Raw genomic sequence first — 22816 nt, 5'->3', positions numbered from 1 at the left:
AGCAACTAAATCACATTTCTTTTAATTCCCTGCGTAATTTCATAATATTTAAACCATAATTCTATGTCTTTTGGCGAGTGCAGTTTAACTGTTGGGTTAAAGTGTTCAGAAATCCTTTTATTAAGTTGCAGGATAGTTTACACATTTTCAGAGAATTATTTATGAAAAGCCCATAATTATTTAAAAATGCACCACACATTTTAAAAAACGGGCATATTACAAGATATGCAGTCACTGCTTTTAGAAATTATACAGTGCTCTTTACAAAATGGTATACATGTGTGCAGGTGTATTTTGAAAGGAAGAAGGATTGAGGTGCAGAGAGAAGAAGCAGAATTATTTTTAAATGCACACAATTATATTATTTTTAGGTCTCTTCGAGACATTTAGTAAGTGGCTTTTAAAAGTGCCACCAGAGGCTTTTGCTGGCCTACAGCTTGCGTTCACAATCTCGTGTACGTGCACAGCTGCCATCTGTGTTTTTATTGCTGTAATCAGGCTCCTCTGCTTGCCCTACCCCCTCCCTTTTTCCCCTCTCTCCTGGTCAGCTTCATTTGTGTCTTCTAGCTGTGAATCATGCTTCTTCTTGCACTCCCCCTCCCTTCTCCTCCTCCCTCTTCGTTAGTTTCATTTGTGTCTTCTTCTCTCACTGTGAATGCTCCTGCTTCCACCAGGCACACACACCACCAGCCGTCCGTGCACGCTTCCATCAGGCACACACACCACCAGCCGTCAGTACACGCTTCCACCAGGCCTACACACCACCAGCTGTCAGTGCACGCTTCCACCAGGCACTCACCACTAGCCGACAGTGCACGCTTCCACCAGGCACGCACACCAGCAGCCATCAGTGCACGCTTCCACCAGGCATACACACCACCAGCTGTCAGTGCACGCTTCCACCAGGCACTCACCACTAGCCGACAGTGCACGCTTCCACCAGGCACACACACCACCAGCCATCAGTGCACGCTTCCACCAGGCATACACACCACCAGCTGTCAGTGCACGCTTTCACCAGGCATACACACCACCAGTCGTCAGTGCACGCTACCACCAGTCGTCAGTGCACGCTTCCACCAGGCACACACCACCAGCCGTCAGTGCACGCTTCCACCAGGCACACACACCACCAGCCGTCAGTGCACGCTTCCACCAGGCACACACACCACCAGCCGTCAGTGAACACTTCCACCAGGCACACACACCACCAGCCGTCAGTACACACTTTCACCAGGCACCGTCACACACTACCAGCCGTCGGTGAACGCTTCCACCAGGCACACACCACCAGCCGTCAGTGCAGCTTTCACCAGGCACACACACACCACCAGCCGTCGGTGCACGCTTTCACCGGGCACACGCATCACCAGCAGTCGGTGCACGCTTTCACCAGGCACACACACCACCAGCCGCCAGTGCACGCTTTCACCAGGCACACACACCACCTGCCATCAGTGCACGCTTCTACCAGGCACACACACCACCAGCCATCAGTGCACGCTTTCACCGGGGACACATACAACCAGCTGTCAGTGCACGCTTCCACCAGGCACACACACCACCAGCTGTCAGTGCACGCTTCCACCAGCAGCCAGTGCACACTTCCACCAGGCACACACACCACCAGCCGTCAGTGCAGCAGGCAGGCTCTTCTCAGAGTTTTTTGGTAAATATGTGTTTGATGCCTGGGAGGGAGTGGGTTGAGATTCCTTATACCATTAAACCATGGTTTAAACCATAAAAGTATGCAGGTGCAGTGCGTGAACACCTGTGTGAGTGAGTTATGCTGCCTGGGGCTCACTCACTCCACACTTGTAAAATGCACCTGCACCAGGCTTTTTCTCATTTGCAAAGTTCGACGCATGCGCACAGCTAGGCAGCCCCCACAACCCTGGGAATGACTGCTTCCTACAACCAGAATGGAAACAACATTCAGAGCAATGAAAGCAAGTTCATTTGATGCAAAGAACTGTTAACAAAAACCATGTCCAGCTATTGTAGATCTGGCAACTTAAACAAAAAAGCACTAAAAAACAAACCAATAGGTCTAGCTTTTTGGACCCTATAAGTATTTAGCAGCAGAATATCCTTGGTGCAACAACACCAACTGTTGCATGGATAAACACTTATAAGGTGCCAAATGCGAGACCCATTGGCTATGCCAATGCTCGTCTTAATAGAGAGCAGAAATTCTTTTTTCACAGTCTTGGAAACTTTCCTTAGCCTGCCACAGTAGTAAACAAAACATAAGGCTAAGAGGGCAATATCTGCCGGTACAGTCACTTTGTAAAGATTAAAACCCGGCGCAGACTGGGAATCCTTACCTTTTCATTCACTGATTCAGAATGAATGTTGTGCAGTATTCCACTTGTAACCAGGATTCTTCAATGGAATGCTTCCCCACCACACAACACAAACAAATCTAGTGGCGTAGCTACATTTGGTGCAGCCAGTGCCCTTACATTGGGGCCTTGAGGGGGTCACTGAACCCTATAATTCCTGTATTTTACTAAACGGTCAACATTCAAAGGGGCTCTTTTCCATGCTTGCACCAGGGCCCATGGCATCCTTGCTATACTACTGCATTGATTGCTGCAAGTAAAATCTTGGGTTCCGCACTCGATATCTGTACACGCTTACCTTTATACATCGGCTCTTTCACTGGCAGCTTAAAAAGTGAATATGCATATATCAGTTGTTCCTTGCATTTTATAAGGACGCCCTTAGCAAATAACTATGTCCGATCCTTGTTGTTCTGGTTTACCTTTGTAAAGTCAGACAGGGCAGAATTATCTTGCAGATTTAAAGGAACCAAAATGCTCTGTACACACTACTCCGATGAACTTGGTCTCCCTTTCACAAAAATAATATGAGTAATTAAGCAAGATATTTTTGGCTTAGTCAAAGGTAAGCGCGTAGTGCAAAGTAAAGTAGTTTCTTCTGAGCAATGGGGCTTGTGTTAACATTCATTATTTTATATTGTAGTACTAATTGCAATGAAACACATTTCATTTTCTTCAGCTGTCTAGTAAAAATGGTTCTCAAAAATGCAATCCAATGTATGATCTTCAATATAATCCTGGCTATTTCAGTTAATTCCTACCCAGATTTAAAACGTTTGTTTCAATTTCTGTTCTATAAAAATGTATTTAGTCTTCTCACGACTCAAGAACGCTCTTATGAACCCAGTCCAGTAGAGCGAAACATGTGTCAGCTGTACTGCAGAATAAATGGATTTGCAGCCAAATTACACAAATAATATTAGGAAAAGATGTTAACATACTCTTAAAACACGTGGTTTAATCATGACATTGGTCAATTAGAGACAAAACATATTAGTAAAAATTTTAACTGAAACAAATTATTTTATTATCTAGGTAGGAAATGATCTGTCATATACAAAATCGTATTGCCAGTACATCTACTGTGATGCATTCATAAATGAACAATTGTTCTGGAATGCTCTGTAATGTTATTTCAAATGGGACGGGTACTAAAAAATAAAATAATTCATTTTAATGAAACCAACAATTGCTCATGCAGATAGCAATCATATTCTACTCATTGTTTTTTAGTTGCCCGAGTGCACACTCTTGTTCAAACTTATCTTTCCTTGTACTAAAAAGTGTACCAATGTCACTTAAACAATGCTGCAGCCGCTGTTGTTAAAATCATATCTTACCCAGCAGATTTCACAAACTATTAGTTGATGTCTAATCTGTCATATCCCACTGAACTGATGAAAGGTTAATTATGAATTAACTCAACAGTTCATGAAAGATTAAAATCTGCTTGAATGAGTCCTGGCAGGCTTGTGACAATTTGTGGAAGTGAATCAGTATTGTGTAACTTCCGAATGGCCTACTCCTGGAAACGGACGTCAGCAGTCAGTGGTGCTGGTTCACTTGATCCCTCGGCAGCCTTTTTTTTCCCAGAATTTTATATAGCGCGAACTTCACCCGAATCGGGTATCAGAGCGCTTTACATAGCATGAGTTGCATTACATGAAGACACTTTTAGGCACGGGGAGATTAAGTGATTTGCCCAGAATCATAGGATGTTCAGCGTCATTGCCGAGACTCGAACCCGGTTCGCCAGATTCGAGGTCATTAGGCCAACTCCTCTCCTCAGCCTTCCTAACCATCAGTCCTCCAGAGCTGACCAGAGAATTGCAACTAGAGGTGGAACGTGAGATTGGATCAGCTCTTTCTTATCGGGTAACTTATGAATTGTGTTGATGCCCTTGTTCCAATGACCACACATGATGATCTGCACGCTTCCCTGAGGGCTCAGAGCTGCCTCCACTTTTTAAAAAAGTTATCTGCTGCTGGCTATGGATTTTAGCCACTGTTGTGGTATCAAGCTTTTTAGGTCGAGCTGGAGAAAGCAATGCGAAGCATTGCGTCCAGCTCGACAACTAATGTTGCCCGCCTACTGGGAATCTGAGACAGGGGTCGGGCACGCGCGGCGATTGGTGTCTGTGGACGCACCCGTCCAGGCCGGCGCCGTGCATATCTCCTGCCTCAGATTCCCTGAAGTGTGCAAACACACACATACACACACAGAGGCAGGCACACACACGCACGCACACGCACACACACACGCACACAGACAGACAGACACAAACGCGCGTGCGCACCCCCCTCCCCCCTCCCCCTCCACACTTACCGGGGTCTTTCCGCATGTCGCTGTCTCCCTCGGCAGCCAGCGGGTCAGTGTTGGTAACAGGCGGGGCTCTCTACGACCACGGGAGCCCCGCTAGCTCACACGCAAATCTTCCGGCTGGCTACAGGAGCGCGAGGTAGGGTCCCGTTTGCGGCCCCGTCCCCGTCCCAAAACAGGTTGCCTGGCTTCCTTTCCAATCCGAGCTGCGGACATAAAGCCCGCAGGTAGGTGTATCACAAAATATCTCACAATAGGAACAATTAACCTTGGTCTTTGCCCCCTGACTTGAATTTTCCAGCTTGGAATTTCTACATATGCGCCTACTTGCCTAGACCCACAAACAATGGGCCTTAATGCACGGCCCTTAATACAACCCCAGTCCGCACTAGACGCAATAATTATTTTGCCCCATGGGTAATACTGACCCCTGCAGCCAAAACAGCGGGGCGCAAAACCCTCAATAGGGCCACATTCCGAATCCGACCAACATCAATGAATATCGTTAAGATATGTGAAATTCGGGGGTCATGCCATTTTACTTGACGCCACCTTCCTGACTGGCTTGTAATGTTTACTTTTGACTTCATTTCGTTTTTAGCTCAGAAACTCGTCATACATGTGCAGGCATTCACTCGATGCAATTACAAACAGTATTCAGCTCTATGAAGCAATTACATTATTGTTTCTTCTTAGCAGCCCCGGAGCTCGAGGCTCCGGATTTACAAGAAACACCTTCATTTAGGATTCTATGCAGTTTCCTGCAGACAATTCATCGCTGACATCTTATAACTGACCTCGGGTCAGGAACTAAGCATGCAGTTTACTATTGGTCGATATAATCAGGAGCAATGTCCCCGAGCAATCAGACTTAATTACGCTTGTGTCTGGAACCTTTATTCCTTGAATGTTTTGTACATGCCTGGCAAACGTAGCATCTCCTCCCTGATTCTCACTTTTACTGTCTCAGGCACTGGTGCAAACTCTGTCCTGCTCGCCAACGTGGCTCGTAGTCCGGAACCAAACTTTAAGCACATTTTCTACCGCAGCGGGGCTATCGTTCCATTTTTTGCCTTCTCCTGTCAACACTGTTACGTTTTTTTATTCAAAGGCTTGAATTCTGCATCCCTGCCCAGTTATGGCTTCTTTCTTTCTGTCTTTCTTTGCTTTATAGTCACTGTGCTGTCCGAATCACAGGCTGGGTTTGTTGCTCTGTCGTTTTGTAGCTGTGAAAGCACTATCAATGTAATACCAAGCATTGGCATAGCCAATAAGTCTTGTTTAATGGACGAGCAATGCACATTATATAAAGTATTTGTACGTCTATTGTAAAATGTGGGATGGTTTTAAACGACTCAAATTGCAATGCATGGCAGACCTGGCTTACGATGTTACACATGCATTGGGTCCTTAATAAGAACAAATGTAACTGAAGTGGGTCTAACGCACCACAACTACTTCCTCTTTTGTAATCAGATGTAAGATTCCACAGCTGTCATTAAGTGTCCCAAGGTCTGCTGTCACGTTAATCGGATACAGGGGTTCCCTCTTCTGGAGTAGCTGAATGCTAGCCTGTACTGCAAGTATGTGATGCGTCACATGTCTCTTGGATGGTAGTTGGCATAGAAATTGTCGGATGTTTGCGGTGGTAACGAGGCTTCCTTTTCAATAATTGGCATGCTGGTGAGATCACTGCACAAGAGAAGGGGTCGGGCACTGTTGATAGCTAAACGTGCCAACGTTGTAAAGAGGCTCCAATAAAACTCGCTATAGAAAAGTATTAGGCTGAAATATTATTTTGGACAGTCCTAACATAATGTTAAGTATTTGATAATATAAATAACTAATAATTACTACTATAAATAAACTGTAGTACATCTAAACAATAGTTACTTTAGACCTCAGTATTATAGGCCTGCCCCCTTACACACAGCCCACTCCAAACTGCCCCCCTTGCCCTCTTCCCACTCACACTCTGCCCACTCACACTATGCCCCTTCACACTCTGCTCCCTCACACTCTGCCCACTCACTCTGCCCACTCACACTCTGCCCACTCACACACTGCCCCTCACACACTGCGCACTCACACATTGCTCACTCACAGTGAAGTAGTCCACACATACTGCACCCTCACACATTGCGCACTCACACTACTTTTGGCCACACACACTGCACCCTCACATCCTGCACCCTCGCACACTCACACACTCTCATTACACTGTGCCCTCACACACTGCCCCCTCACACACTGCCCACTCACACACGGCCCACTCACACAGACCACTCACACACAGACCACTAACACACAGCCCCCCACACACTAACCCCTCACACACTGCCCCCTCACACACTGCCCCCTCACACACTTCCCCCTCACACACTGCCCCCTCACACACTCCCCCCTCACACACTGACCCCTCACACACTGCCCCCTCACACACTGCCCACTCACACAGACCACTCACACACAGACCACTAACACACAGCCCCCCACACACTAACCCCTCACACACTGCCCCCTCACACACTGCCCCCTCACACACTGCCCCCTCACACACTGACCCCGCACACACTAACCCCTCACACACTGTGCATTCACACATTACTCACTCACACTACTTTAGGGCACACACACTGCACAATCACACCCCTCACACACTGCCCCCTCACACATTGCTCACTCACACTACTTTAGGGCACACACACAGCACAATCACACCCCGCACCCTCACACACTGCACCCTCACACACTGCCCCCTCACACATTAGCCCCCACTCGTCACCACAACAAAATCACTCAGCGCCACCACAGCATCAATCTGTGCAACCATTCAACAAAAACTGGTTCAAATATGTTCTCTCAATGTTTCAAGCTTTATTACAAATGTCACAAAACATGTTAATATTTCACTTCTGTTCTTGGATTTTCGTCCCAATAAAATACACTGAACATAATCTTCACAAAAGTTATTTACAAAAGTTTAAGCTATTGCCATTATAAATTACAATAAATTTAATTTAAGTATTAATTATTTAAAAAAAATAAAAACCATTGTTATTTGTAATATCAATACATCTAACTCACGTAAATACAACACATATTGCATTACAAATGCAATAGGTGTCACATTTGCGAAAGGTATAACTATTGGCATTGTAAATGACAAAGCTATTAATTTTCAAAACCAACACAAATAAAAAATGTGTCAGTTACAATACCAATAGCTCAAACTTTCCTAATGCGAGACCTATTGCATCGCAAATGCTTGTTTAACTTGTGCAGCTGATCTGCAGCTCCTTTCTTAAGTTCTCTCTTCAATCAAAGAGGAAAGATTGGTCTTTTCATCCTGTTTATTTGCAAATAAACGGTGGGGGCACTTAGTAAAATAATGGTCTCCCAACTGGCCACATCTCTATAAATATCTCACGATTTTCCATCCACAAACTTTGAAAAGATTTTCCTCTGCTGTCACTGTCACTCTCGACCAAAACAGGTTCGAATTTTAACTTGTCTATTATGCTAGCCTGGGCTAGTTTGGAGGGGTGGAAGGATTTTCCAAGAAGCGAGAGCTGCACATTCACGCCCTTGATCAGAGAAGTCCACATCAAATGGAACTTCCACATTCCCCACCCTTCAGCATGGTGAGTGGAGATGCGGCTAAGTTGGGAAGCCATTTTAAGAGGAATAAGTCATATTGTGATCCTTTTAATGCCGCAATCTCAGTCTTGTCTTCATTCATGAAAAGGAGCCTCTCATCTGTGTGGTAAAAAATGTGCAGTAAAGGCATACGATGTATTTACCTGCATTGTACCATCGTACAACCCTGCATGACATTGTGCATGCATGTACCTTGAGTCCCAAAAAGGTCTGGGATAATCGAAGTCGCATTATGTGCACTTTGACCCCGGAAGTATCACTGAATTCTCCCTGTGTCCTTCCCTTAACCACTAAAAGGCATTGTTGACCCCTGAGAACAGGAGTAAGGCTGTGCCAGAGGTACCAAAGATCAAGCCCCAGGTAACAACTGCTACCCATGGCTGCCCATATATAATGCACATCTACATTAGGAAGATTCAGATTTTCTGATAAGAAGTTATTTACTACAGTTTGAGTGGAATGATCTCATCCAAGCTAGGGCAGTCCCAGAGAATACAGACAATTACAGAGCCTTCTCAATAATATGTTGTAGTCAATGGCATTAGGGGTTGCAAAATGTCGAGGATAGGGTAGCTGGATAGATAATAGTTTATCAGTTGGTAAAAACAATAAACGTTACAGAACATACATTGGGCATGCCTTCAAGTGATTATTAAGAAAAGGGGTAAAATAAAAAGGATAGACATCACATTAAAAAAACCTCCTCTCAGCGTGAAACCGGGGAGCCTAGTGCGCTACACTTTTCACCACCACAACTTATATTGCTACAGGATGCCAGTTGCATTAGCCCCAACCAGAGGATGAAGTACATGTTGTTGAAATAGCCAGTCTCATTGGTGCCAGGGCACCAGCTGAAGGCCGAAACATAGAGTGGACAATTGCATAGCGCAAAACCCGCATGAGACCAGGTCCCTGTGACTAAGGAGGTTGTTTGCCTAGAACCACGGGTTGTTACGTCCCAATTTGGTTTATGATGCCACTATAAACGGGGCTGATCTTATTACTACCCGATGGAGGCCCCTATGCATGAAGTGCTCGGTGCATGCTACCTACCCTGTGTATAACCAGGACCTCAACCAGGCAAGATAAGGGATTGGTTCATTGTTATTCTTTACTGGGCCTCTAGTGACCCACCCTTAACCTAAACAAGGCAGGGTAACCACTATGTTTAAAGGGCTGAGGTGCATATGTAAAGCATGCATGTAAACAGGGTCTCAACAAGGCAGGATGAGGGTTAGGGCATTACTGAACTTACTACACCCCTAGAAGCCCACCTTTGGCCTGAATAAAGCCGACTAGTCACTGTCCACTGTCCAGAGTGCTGTGTTTTTATTTTCTTCCAAAGGATTCAATAGTTCTGCCTGCGTCTGTGTATATCCAGTTTGATGATTTTGAAGGATTTGTATCATTAGAGTTGTCTTGTGACCTTATTTTCCAAGAGTCTTGCTGTGAGAGAAGAGGATGGAGATTTGGTCGGTGGTTAGCCAGCATTTGGATCAGAGATCTTTGAATAATTCCTTTCAAGAGGGAGATATCAATCGTTGTTGCTAGGGTGGTGGAGGAGCGACGCCCCACTAGTGTAAAAAGCAAACGATAATAACGCAACGTTAATATTGTTACGTTATTATCATTTTCTTCTTCTGTAAGGAGCCAGCTAGGTTGGGGCGGGCTGAGCTGGGCTTGTCACAGCCTCGGAGAGGGAGGAGGAGTGGTTGCTTCTACACCTAAAGTGCGCATGACGGTTTGGCTAGCCTTCTTGGGCATGCTAAACCGCCATGTACACTTTGCATGTTCTCCACCGGCTGTATTGTACAGATTGTTTGGACAACATGCACAGCCTCCCATTGCCTGTCTGAGCACTGAACCACGGCACTCAACCAATCACGACACTGCTGTAAGGCAGCTTCGTGATTGGCTAGGGGAGCCTGGGTGCTTCCTGTGGCAGAGGAGAGGCCGCGGCTGGTGACCGACGACAAGGTAAGTATTTTTTGTTTTCTAAACCCCCTCCTCCCCGCCACCGCCACCGTTCCCTACCAGTCGCCACTGCGTGGATGTCACTTCGGTTCAAATGACAGATGGAGTTGCTTCAGACTTGCTTCGGGACATGGCTGCATTTTGTGTTTAGAAACTTGGACCAAGAACCGTAACTCCTACTTTGTCTTTGGGTTAAAAGTGAAGAATGCAGATTGAAATAATAGGAGGGTAAGATGAGGGACCTGTTGAGATACTGTAATGAGAGTGTCAGATTTTGGGATTAAAGAATAGCGAACGGCCTTGACGGTGCTGCTGGAGACACACGTGGTGTTCTGGGTGCCTGGCCCGATCAGCTCCTTGTGGACATTCACTGTTTCTTGTGTTTGGGTTGTGGCCTCGCCAGTGCCAGCTTTGAGAAGTACTTTAGTGGCTGGGTGGTAGTATGACAGTAGTGCAGCAGTGTCAGGTGCTAGTGAGGTGTTGTGCAGAAACAATGGTAGAGGGTCTAGCAGTGCAGCACTGATATTATTAGAGTGGTACTGAGGGTTGCAGTGCAGTGGAATGTGGATGGTGGTATCACTCTGCAGGGATGGTAGAATGGAAATGTGTGTGGTATTAATGTGCCATCGAGCTGTAGTGCTGTGGTGGGGGGTGGTGCTATGGTGATGGGAGGTCATACTGTGCTGCCGAGAGTGGTGGGATGGGATGGGATGATAGTGCAGTGGCGATAGTAATGTGTTAATGAGAGATGGTAGTGCAATCATGTTGGGATTTTAATGCAATGCTCAGAGTAGTAATGCAATGTCTAGGACATAGTGCAATGTTTAGGGAGTTTATTATATTGCTAATAAGCAGTAGCAAGGGCTGGCTTGTGGTGCTATGGTGGCAGTGTGTTATAATGTGGTTCTCAAAGATGGCAGTCCTGTATAGTGGGTGGAAGTGCAGTGTTGGAGCTGGCAGAGCTGTGCCATGTCGTAGTGTGCTGCTGTGAGTTTCTGGGGCCACGGCTGAGGTGAGTGCAGTGGTTGGGGTTATTGTGAGTTCCTATGGAGTGGTAGTCTATTGCTATTATTCACAATAGCACTAGAATTGGAGCGGCAGTGCAGTGCTGACATGGTAGCGAGGTACTAGAGGGGGCTATTCAGTTGTGCAGGGGTAGCAGTGCTGTAACATTACAAATGGGGGTGGGGTCGCACACTACTCACACACCAGCGTTGTCGCCCCTAAGGACTCTGGGTAATGTAGTAATGTGTTCGCGATGCATCATCTCTCGATCTTCTGCTATCTTCGCTGTCTTCGCCATTGCTGAACACGTGTTTCGGGGTATCACCCCTCGTCAGCAGGGATAGGCCGTGTTCTGGGGTTGCCGATGGCTGCCAAATATCTGCCAGGTTTAGTACCACTCAGGCGCGTAGGTGCGGGATCCCAGGCTCGTCAGCCAACTGCTCAAGGGAGCTTTAATGTTACAAATGGGGGTGGGGTCGCACACTACTCACACACCGGGGTGTCGCCCCTAAGGACTCTGGTTAATGTAGTAACGTGTTCGCGATGCATCATCTCTCGATCTTCTGCTATCTTTGCTGTCTTCGCCATCCCTGGAGACGTGTTTCGGGGTATCACCCCTCGTCAGCAGAGATCGGCGATGTTCTGGGGTTGTCGATGGCTGCCAAATATCGGCCAGGTTTAGTACCACTCAGGCGCATAGGTGCGGGATCCCAGGCTCGTCAGCCAACTGCTCAAGGGAGCTTTAATGTTACAAATGGGGGTTGGGTCGCACACTACTCACACACCGGCGGTGTCGCCCCTAATGACTCTGGTTAATGTAGTAACGTGTTCGCGATGCATCATCTCTCGATCTTCTGCTATCTTCGCCATCCCTGGACACGTGTTTCGGGGTATCACCCCTCGTCAGCAGGGATAGGCCAAAGATCGAAAGATGATGCATCGCGGAACACTTAAATACACTAACCAGAGTCCTTAGGGGCGATACCGCCGGTGAGTGAGTAGTGTGCGACCCCACCCCCCTTTTGTAACTTTAAGCTCCCTTGAGCCGCCGGCTGACGAGCCTGGGATCCCGCACCTACGCGCCTGAGTGGTACTAAACCTGGCAGATATTTGGCAGCCATCGGCAACCCCAGAACACGGCCTATCCCTGCTGACGAGGGGTGATACCCTGAAACACGTGTCCAGGGATGGCGAAGACAGCGAAGATAGCAGAAGATCGAAAGATGATGCATCGCGGAACACATAACTACACTAACCAGAGTCCTTAGGGGCTATACCGCCGGTGAGTGAGTAGTGTGCGACCCCACCCCCCTTTTGTAACTTTAAGCTCCCTTGAGCCACCGGCTGACGAGCCTGGGATCCTGCACCTACGCGCCTGAGTGGTACTAAACCTGGCAGATATTTGGCAGCCATCGACAACCCCAGAACACGGCCTATCCCTGCTGACGAGGGGTGATACCCCGAAACACGTGTCCAGGGATGGCGAAGACAGCGAAGATAGCAGAAGATCGAAAGATGATGCATCGCGGAACACTTAACTACACTAACCAGAGTCCTTAGGAGCGATACCGCCGGTGAGTGAGTAGTGTGCGACCCCACCCCCCTTCAGTGCTGTAACATGCTGTTTCTTTATACCCGTTGTAATGTGGTGGCATAGAGTGGTAATGCTGTAGCGGGCAGCAGTGGGTTGGTAGTGCAGTGGCTTGGCTAGCTAGTACCGTTATGTGGGTGGCAAAGGATAGAGCAGGGCTAGTGGTGCAAGCAGCAGTGTGGTTCTGGAGATCAACGTGCCCTTTGAGACAGGATAGTATAGTGCTGAGCTAATTGCATGGGGCTTGGGTTGTAGTGTGATACTTGGTGTTAATAGTTCAGTTCTGGAGGGCGATTTTTGGGGAAGTAATGTGGGGCTGGGATGTGGTAATGCAATGAGTGGCAGTGTGGCGCAATGATGTGACAATGCAATGTGGTGGTTCGGGTGCAGTGTGACTGTGCACAGAAGTTGTGCAGTACATTTGAAGAAAGTGATGCTGAAGGTTGTGTGCAGTGGGAGTGGGTGATAGAAGTGTGGCACCGGGGAAATGCAGTGGTCCCTGTCCAGTATGCTAGCCATGTTGGGTTCAAGAATATATGCTAAATCCAAAATGGCCACCAAACTGGTATGAGAGACTGCGTTTGACTGCAACATGTTTCTGTTTGTTAAATGCAAAAATAGTTCAGCGCTCAGTCATGTACCAATCATACTGCAATGATGCAGTGGACCAATAACATGTCCAGTGCACTTCACCGAACAGCTTGGTCCTTGTAAGTTTCTTTTATCTACATTAACTTAGCAAGACAGCCACAGCTCTTAGTAGTCCGACCTAAAAATACAGTGTCAGTCAAATGAACACAAATAGGCTACATATAATTATAAACAAAACCAACCTAACATGTCCAAATCAGGGTAAAACTCATCCACAACCACTGAACGGGGGCCCAAAATGTTATCAACAAAATGGAGTAGAAAGTAGGGAAAAAAGTTAAATATAGAAGAATAGTAAATCAATGGAAGGATTAGAAAGAGTCAAAGTTGAAAGAAGAAAAGGTACTCTGAAATAACACAAAGAAGGGTGGAAATCTTCAGAAGGGAGAGATAGCCTGTTGAGAAGGAATCAAATGTTGCCCATCTGTTGGTTACGTGAAAGGGGTTAGATGTTAGAACAGTAGATAATGTTCTGAGTCTCAAAGTAAGTGTCTCTTAAAAAGCAGAGTTTTTAAAAGTTGCAAGACAGTGAGCTGTACGAATGCGTGTGGCGCTGTTAGAGAAAGAATTACGCATACACTGTTCTTTGAATGTAGGAGGCCAAGGAGAGGAGATTCTACATCTATCGAGAGCTATTGACTGTCAGAGATTGACAATTTTCCCAGCCTAACAGGAAGCACCGGACATGTGTGGGGCTTTGCAAGGGGTACAAGTGGTCACAAACTGCACTCTTGCTTCCATGGGAAGTCACTGCAGTGTTTTAAGGAGTAAAGAGGTCAAATTGCTTGCATCCAGAAGTAAAGTGAGAAGCTACATTTAGCGCAGCTCTAATAGGAGATTGTTAACTCTTGGCAGGCCAGTGAGAAGCAAATTCCTGCAATCCAGGCTGGAAACAGCCAGTGCCTGAACTAAAGACTGTATGTTTTGTTCAGGAATAAACAGTCTGATACCACAAAGTAGCCCAGGTTAGTAATGTATTCTCTTGGTAGAGATTTGTCTTTGCAGGTTGTTGAGGTTGACACTCAGGGTGTTGGCACTATGCGTCATAACAGGTTTACAATGAAGGAGAGTGCGGGATCAATCCATGATTGAACAGGTAAGTTGGATTTTATCTCAGGAGTTTTTAAGAACCTCCGTTTTAGAGGACTTGAGTTTTCTGCAGTGATTGGACATCCATCTTTTAAAGTTTTCCAGGGTGCTAGAGAGCAAAGCAATATCATTCGGAGACAAAATCTTATAATAGATCTGGGTGTTGTCCGCATAATGATGATAAAGAATTCCTGGCTTCTGAGGATAGATCCAAGTGGTACCAAATATAGATTGGTAGAATCAAAGACAGAATGGAGACTTGAGGAACCCCTTGTTGCTCAATAAATAGGAAGGGAACCAGTTTAACACTATAGCGTTAGAGCCTGATGTAGCAGGCTCTGCCGGCCATTAAAGGCCCACTCCAGCATTAAAGGCCCAAGCCAAATGCGAGGGCCTTTAACAAGGGATCAGGCCTTTAATGGCCGGTAGAGGCCGCTATGTCAGGCTCTTAGGCTATTAGAACATTCCGACCCTAGAGTGCAGAATGATCTAATTTATAAAACAAAGGCCTCATGAAGCCCTTGGGGGTTGAAATCCCCTCGGTCTCCATGAGGCCTTTGTTCACAGCAACAGCTGTGAGCAACCATTTGAATTTTGAAGCTCCGGGCTTCTACCAGCAATTAGAAGCCCAGAGCATGCCATTGTCTTCAGTGAAGTGCTCAACATTCCAATGTTCTAATACACCTTCAAAGCGTATTCGTGCTTATGGGACGATCCGAGATAAAGTATTAGCTGGTGATCAGAGATAATTGAAACTGTATTTCAACAACAAGAGAGTCAGGGATAAAGATAGTCACTCTCCTACCCCACTACAAAATCTTTCAACAACAAAAGAGCAACTATCAAGTTAGATCACTGTGTGCAACAGAACAAACAAATGATTAAGAATAGTGAGACAACCTAATCATAAATAAAATGATACTATTTGTAAAAAGAACCCTCACTCACCCTAGTGGTGACATGCTTCATCATGGGGTTCCCACGGGGGAAACCGAGTATCTCCCCTGTGTGCTACAACGCCTGCGATTGCAGCGGAGCAGGTTGATGGTGATATCAGTGCTATGTGCTCAGTGAAAATAAGTGAAGAGTTAAAAGAGATCAACAGTACCTCAAAAAACTTTATTCAGTGGTCTGTTGGTCACATTAAAAACTGGTGGGGAGACTGTTATATTAGTAATAATCACTGTCTCCTACAAAAATAATAAGGTCAACATGTTTCTGCTGTCAAGAAGCCAATTATGGCGCAGCTTTCATCAGGACCAAAAATGTGTAATCCCCCGGGGGTCCGTACACGCTAAGGCACGTCCACTCCGTGAGGATATTCGTGTGAAAAAAGGAAAAATAAATTGCAATTTCCTCTTATAGTAAAAAAAACTTACGGTTTTGTACCGTGTCGTCAGGTACTCACGGTAACTCAACCGGAGCCCAACCTGAAATAGCATTCAAACACAAAACATATATTCATTACGTGTTTGTACAGCATTAATAGATCATTACGTTTACATCATTCCGTTTGTCTCAACATTTCAATATCTGTGGTGTATCTATGATCTCATCAGAAAATTATATAACAAGATACTCCAATTAGCAGGAGGTTCATTACATCACTACAAGCCCTGGCTATGGGTTCTCAAACTTAACCAAACTTTAGTCATGATATGATCTATGCCTTCTTCTAAGCTTTAGAAAGAGACACTATTTTCAGTTAAAAAATTGAAACTGTGACATCCTGCTAGCTTGCTACTGCTTCAAATTTGAAAGTAGTTTTTTGTGATGCAAGTAAATCCCAAGGCTGCAAAATGACCATTAGCATTGTAATTGTTCCATTATTACTCATTCTTGTACAGTACTCTTTACATTGACTTCATTGACTTCAGCTGAATCCACCATGCTAGGATTTAAACATGAGACCTGCAGATCACATGGGATCTCAGCAGTGGGTGCTAAGACCCACTTAGTTTTATTAATCAATGCGTGCAGTAGTCCAACATTAATTCAAATAAGACGTTATGCTGCATAGATGAAAATACAAAATGCTGCTTAACATTAATTTTTGAGGTTTTCGTAATGTGTTATTAAATTCAAAATGCTCCTACTACGACACACACATAATGTATATTCAGGTAAACTAACATTATGCGATGCAGTGGCCGCAGCTTTTTCCACATAATACTGCATTTGCAACATTTGCAACATAATCTGTCACCTGCTGCATAATTTGATGTTTTTTACACAAAAAAAACATTTCTAGCACAAACAGATCATAAGTTACTAAAAATGCAGTGACACTTATTGCCGCCTGTCACAAAGGTTGACTGGTCACCTGTCAGTTGCCTTTTTGCTGTATTTGGGTGTTAAATGGGTGATAATGAGGTGAAACCTTTACCGAGACAGTATTTCAAGGTTTAAAAATGACAAAGTAATGAAGTAATACTATCACAAAATGTACTGCATGACACCGCATCGTTTGCATTTTCTTGCTGCATAATTTTCTCAACACTGCCACATAATTCGTCGGTCCTCCTCTGCCACATAATTCCAGAGGCCCTGAATAATTTTAACTGTCATACTGTAAAGGGGTGGTTATCCACCCTCAGAAATGCCCTCCCACTCCGTCTTGCACTGCCTGGGGATTGAGGGTATCTTGTGTGGTCGGAGAGTGAGGCAAGGACAGGACAAACACCAGCGAGGACCGTGCTGGCATCACGTCAGTGCACTGATGCAAGCGTGGTCACATGCTCCATCATCACCGCACACTGGTACACCCCACGATTTACATAAGATGCATGCCCGTTTTACTATATAGGTCAATACATAGAACTGTGCCCGTTTATAAGGTTTTCTTAATTCCTCTCCAAATGTAAAGTTCCTTCTAGTAATCCAATCACATAATATAGATCAAAGGTCTATTGGGCATCACAAAGAAATGCCTCCAGCAGCCTAAAAATATGAACACAGAAGAAACCCACCTCTGTTCTTGTCGACATTTGGGAATAGATAAGGAGGATTTAGGAAAAAATTATTTTGTTTTCAAAACATGAGTCTCCCACCCCATCAGGCCTGGACGTGGGCACAAGGCCTGCATCGTGAAATTACTATTGCAACAACACATCATCAGTAGGCGTAAAACTAACCTGTCTCACGACGGTCTAATCCCAGCTCACGTTCCCTATTAGTGGGTGAACAATTCAACGCTTGGTGAATTCTGCTTCACAATGATAGGAAGAGCCGACATCGAAGGATCAAAAAGCGACGTTGCTATGAACGCTTGGCCACCACAAGCCAGTTATCTCTGTGGTAACTTTTCTGACGCCTCCTACTTGAAACCGAAAAAGTCAGAAGGATCGTGAGGCCCCGCTCCTGGTCCTGGAGTGATTGTCTCAGCAATCGGCCATCTTCACCCTGAAATTCTGTGAGGGTGTGTGTGTGGGGGGGGGGGGGGCGGGGTTCTTCCAAATACTTCAGATTTCCTCCAACCTTTGAGTGTGGGCATGTGTGCAGTTATCGGTGTGTGGAGGGAGATTTGGGAGGGCAGTCTCTTACCAGACATGGCAGAGAGGTGTAGGGGACAAAGGAATAGAAGGAAAGGACAGGAGGAGGAGGAGGACAAGGGGCCAGTTTCACCATGTGCACAAGCGACAGTGTTACTTTTTGAAGTAAACCGCTTCCTCTTTCATCAGAAATGTTTCTATTCCTCAACATTTTTCTCACCTAGTCCCTCCTAAAGTGCCCTTCACTCTTGATTCCTTTGTCTGCCACCCGTTTACTCCTCAGCCTACAGTGCTTAAGTGCAGTGGTCTAAGATTTTCCTGTGGAGCTGCTTCTGGTGCCAGTGGCGGCTCATCTGCAATGGCGGAGGAGCGTTGCCCCACTACCTGGCTCAGATCCAGCAAATGAAAAATAAAATGATGTTCTTGCATCATTTTATTTTGCATTTGCTGGTTCTGAGCCAGTGCTGGACAGAGGGGCGTGGCCAAGGAATGGGAGGGGGAGGAGGAGTGGTACGTGCACTCCACTCCCTAAATGTTCATGTGTGTTTGATTGGCCGTCTCAGTCCACCAAAACACACATGCGCACTTAGGTTTTCTCCATCTCAGCTGCATTGAGCAGACGGGCTGGAGAAATGCCACAGACTCCCTGACCTGAACAGATCATCTTTCTAGCCCACTCAGGACAATCCACGTGCTGCTCTACAGCACAGGGATTGGATGGGAGTCTATCCCAGGGGCTTCTGGAACCAGGCAGGAAGAGGAGAGGCGGTGCAACGAAATGCTGGAGGCGACAGCGGCTAACGGTATGTTCTTAAAAAAAAAGTATTTCTAACCCCCACTCGCACGACTCCTCCCGCATTCCCTCCACCTGCCCCACTACCCTTTGTTTATGGCAGCCGCCACTGGCTGGTGCCACCAACTCCCGTGTACCAGGCTTGCTTAGTCTTGCCTTCAGTTCTTGCCTCTTTCTTCCCAACCCTATACTTCCTGTCTCGGTCTTGCAGATTATTTTTCATCACTGCCTTCTTCATTAGTTACTATTTTCCCATCTTTCCTTTTCTCCTTCTTTCTCCCTTTTCTTTCTTTCGCCGCCTTGCACTGGGTCAAAGTATATGATGAAACATAAGTTCTGGCCCCCAAAAATAAGTTCCGTTACCTACCACTTTCAAGCACCATCACAAATTAAGCATTGATGCCATATGTGGGTCCGCCAAATGTCCCCACCAATAAACCATTTGAATTTTTATTGAGGACTCAGTCACCTGGACACAACACATTATCATGTTTTCTCATTTCTTCTAATGTCCTCCCTGCCCTCTTCTGTTCCTCCATTGTAGTAGCCTAAGGTCACAGATCCAGGCCACCAACATCATTGGCAATCAACCTCCCTACTAGCAGTTTACTCAGACAGGAGAGGACAGAGCTGGCCCGCAACTGAACCAGGAAATGAACTGGACAGGGATGGGTTGGTGACTTCAAAGCTTAGTTGGGATTAGGACAAGAGCTGTTTCCACACATCTGTTATCCTGCTCGTGTAACATACTTACGGGCCTAAGAGGATCCCCTTCCTGAGCTAATGACATCACAGCTAGGTACTTAGAGGTAAGCAGGCGACCTAAGCGGTAGTCATGTCTCACTCTGCCCATTCAAGTAATGAACGCACTAGGCTCCAGGGGCGTATCTTGGTCAGTAAGATTGGGGGTGTAAGCTTCAGAGTTCTCGACAATCACACTGGCATATCTTGTTAAAATACATTATGAGAAGCAGGACAGGAGGGGGTTTTAAGAGCAAGTGGAAAGTGAGAGAGGAGTGCGGATTATCAGGGTTACTTGAAACGCAATAATTTTCAAACTAACCTAGGGGCATATCAGCAAGAACCTCGTTAAAATTATAACAGTTTTAGCGGCAGGAAACTGCTGCTAAAACGGCGATAATGGGCTTGCTAGTATGTTTTATAGAATTCCAATAGAAGCCCAGGTTAGATGTGCAGGACATCTAACCTGGGCTTCTATTGGAATTCTATAACGCTTATTAGCAAGCCCATTATCGCTGCTTTAGTGGCAGTTTCCTGCCACTAAAACGGCGATAATTTTAATGAGGTTCTTGCTAATATGCCCCCAAGTTTTAAGGCAGAGACGAGAGAGTGTGTTTTTTTGTCAGTGTGGGTATGTAAAAATCCAGGGTGAAATCCAACAGACACCTCAACATACCAGACTAAAAGCACCTGTACCCATCAATTTACTTCAGAATAATTTTTTTAGGGGGTGTACAGTGGTGGCTGGCATCTATGGGGGTGGTGGGCGCTGGCCAGCGCTCAAATAATATATAAAACAAAAGCGTGCGCAAATAATTTATTAAAAAAACACTTACCTTCCACGAACACGACGTTCTCCGGTCCGGACCTCCTCCTTCCCTGGAACTGGATGCATCAACTCCCTTGGCCAATCCTGGTGCTGCTGTCACCAGCATGACAGCAGCGCTAGGATTGGTGGGAGCCGCCTCACTCGGCACTGTACAGAGCTCTAGAGGCTTTAGCTTGTTCTAAACCAGCTGGATTAGAGAGGTTTAAAGTGCACACATGTGGCTGGCCGTGGCAAGATGGTCGGCCAAAAAGACATGGGCACTCTAAACAGTGCACAGCCAGCCCACCCTCCTTCCTGCTGCTGTCACTCAGCAGCAGTCCCGTCCCTGTCCTAACCCTCTGTTCGGGACTGGGCATGAAAAATAAAATAGTAATAAATTACCGTTTTATTTTTTAATCGCTGAGACTTTTAAGTGGGACCCGCGCTCCTCCATTCCAACGGGGAGCCGACCCTGGGGGTGTAACACCCCAAACAGTCCCCTGAAGCTACGCCCCTGCTAGGCTCACTGGCAAGTCTGGGAGCTATAATGAGCTTGGTGAAATGTCCCATATTACACTGGGCAAGCGAGTGTGGTGAGCAAGTCTGACACACTCTAGGCAGCTTAAGGAGCTGTTCTCTTACCAGGAATATGTTCAGCGCATAATGTGTATAGAACAATACAGGTAGCTGCTTGGGCACTCGCGGTTTGGGGAACAGGGCTTATTTTTCATCATCAAACCTTGACTTATAGTAAAAGAAAGAAAGGCAGACAATGGAGAAAGACAGGAAAATTGTGATAAAGGAACATAGCAGAGATAAAAAACAAACCACAAGGATGAGATACAGAGACAGGAAATATCGGGTGGTGGAAGAAAGATTCAAAGCTAGGTAGCCTTGGTGTTCTGCAACCCTGGCATTCAGCAGCACCACCTCATGGTGCTAAGAATTGCTTTTGGGACTATGCCCGGTTGTGTTTGTTTTGCAAACACTGATTATGACAAACAATTCACTAAACATGGTTTCTTCAAAGCCATGGGGTTTGCAGGCAGTTCCAAACAAAAACTCTTCTGAGATATCAGGGCCTGCCATAATACCCAAGAGCGTTAGTCTTTCACAACAGCAAGGTTTGAATGCTGTCGTCTGAAAATTGTGTACTGCTCTCACATGGTTGCCTTAAGGTCTACACTGGGTGTGCATCCTCGGGCCATCCAGCTCTGAATGCTGCCCAATATTCTCCAGCCTGTTGGGGTTTTCCATGTGTCCCTGCCTCCAAAAAGTGACACGCATGTGTCTTCTTAAACCAGTGTCACTCAAACCCCAAGAGACCCATCACGTCCCATGGAATTAGTGGGTACAAAATGCAAATTCAGTATTCCCAATAATAGGCTGTGTTTACGAAAACCACTATTATATGGTTGACTATGTGCTTTGATTCTGAAAGGAGCTTTGCTGGCACTTGATTAAGGATTGATGAATATTCTTCTGTTTTGTTGGAAATGAAGGCTCTGTTTATGATATTATATTATGTTACCAGCAGCTACCTAGCACATCTTTTTGCTATTTGTATCCTTGGCTCTTTCGATTTAAGAGTAGTTTAGTTTTGCTCCAAAGTACTGGTGGGGTGACTGCTTCTTGTATTCTTTACTTCTTTGGTTGCAAACCTGCCAAGTCCTCACCAATCTAAAAATAAAAAAAAAATTGGCTCAATGCAGAAAATAATTTTATCATCAAACAGCACACTTTGCCTTAGTAGTCTGTGGCACATTAAGGGAACCACTTTGTGTGTGGATGGATTTTCTCTTTGTGAAAGGGAAGAATGTCATCACTCATAGTGAAGCCAGCAAATGGCTGAAGTGGACTGACTCACTGCTGAATGCTATGTTGGGTTGATGAAAAATTGAAAGTATTAATAATAAGCCAATGGAGCAGAGGTATGGCTGAAAATCCCTTTTAAGTATATGAAACATATAATTTCAGTAAAATCAAAATGTTTTGGCGAGCACCAGACCTAAAAATTGCATATTTTACTGATAATACCATTTTTAAATCTGAACTACAGGTGTGAAGAGCATTATTTCTTCACAGCTGTGAATCTTGCACATGCCTATCAGTCCATTGTATACAAAACCAGTTCACTCTCTTAAATCTGGCTGTGGTTTTCCTCTCCATGTTGTGTAGGGATGACCACGCCCTGATCCCAACTTCCTTTGCGTGCCTAAAATCTGTTAGTTTAAGCAGATCACTTGAATTCCTTGGGATCGAATTTCCTAGCCTGCTAAGATTGAGCGCACCTAAAAACTGTCAACCAACAACCTCTAATCACAAATCTGAAGGGCCAGGTAATAGAG

The 22816-nt window shown here is 45.6% G+C and overlaps 1 protein-coding gene across 1 annotated transcript in view; it reads left to right on the top strand.

Annotated features, from left to right (window-relative positions):
• The window catches only part of LOC147685106 (uncharacterized), a 359065-nt gene that overhangs the window by 249367 nt on the left and 86882 nt on the right, over window positions 1-22816 (top strand). The gene's annotated exons all lie outside the window — the stretch shown is intronic.

This window comes from Lissotriton vulgaris, chromosome 10 (assembly GCF_964263255.1).
Source record: "Lissotriton vulgaris chromosome 10, aLisVul1.2, whole genome shotgun sequence".
NCBI classification, from domain to species: domain Eukaryota; kingdom Metazoa; phylum Chordata; class Amphibia; order Caudata; family Salamandridae; genus Lissotriton; species Lissotriton vulgaris.
Note: the sequence above shows the minus strand (reverse complement) of the source record. Positions and strands in the feature narration are given on the sequence as shown.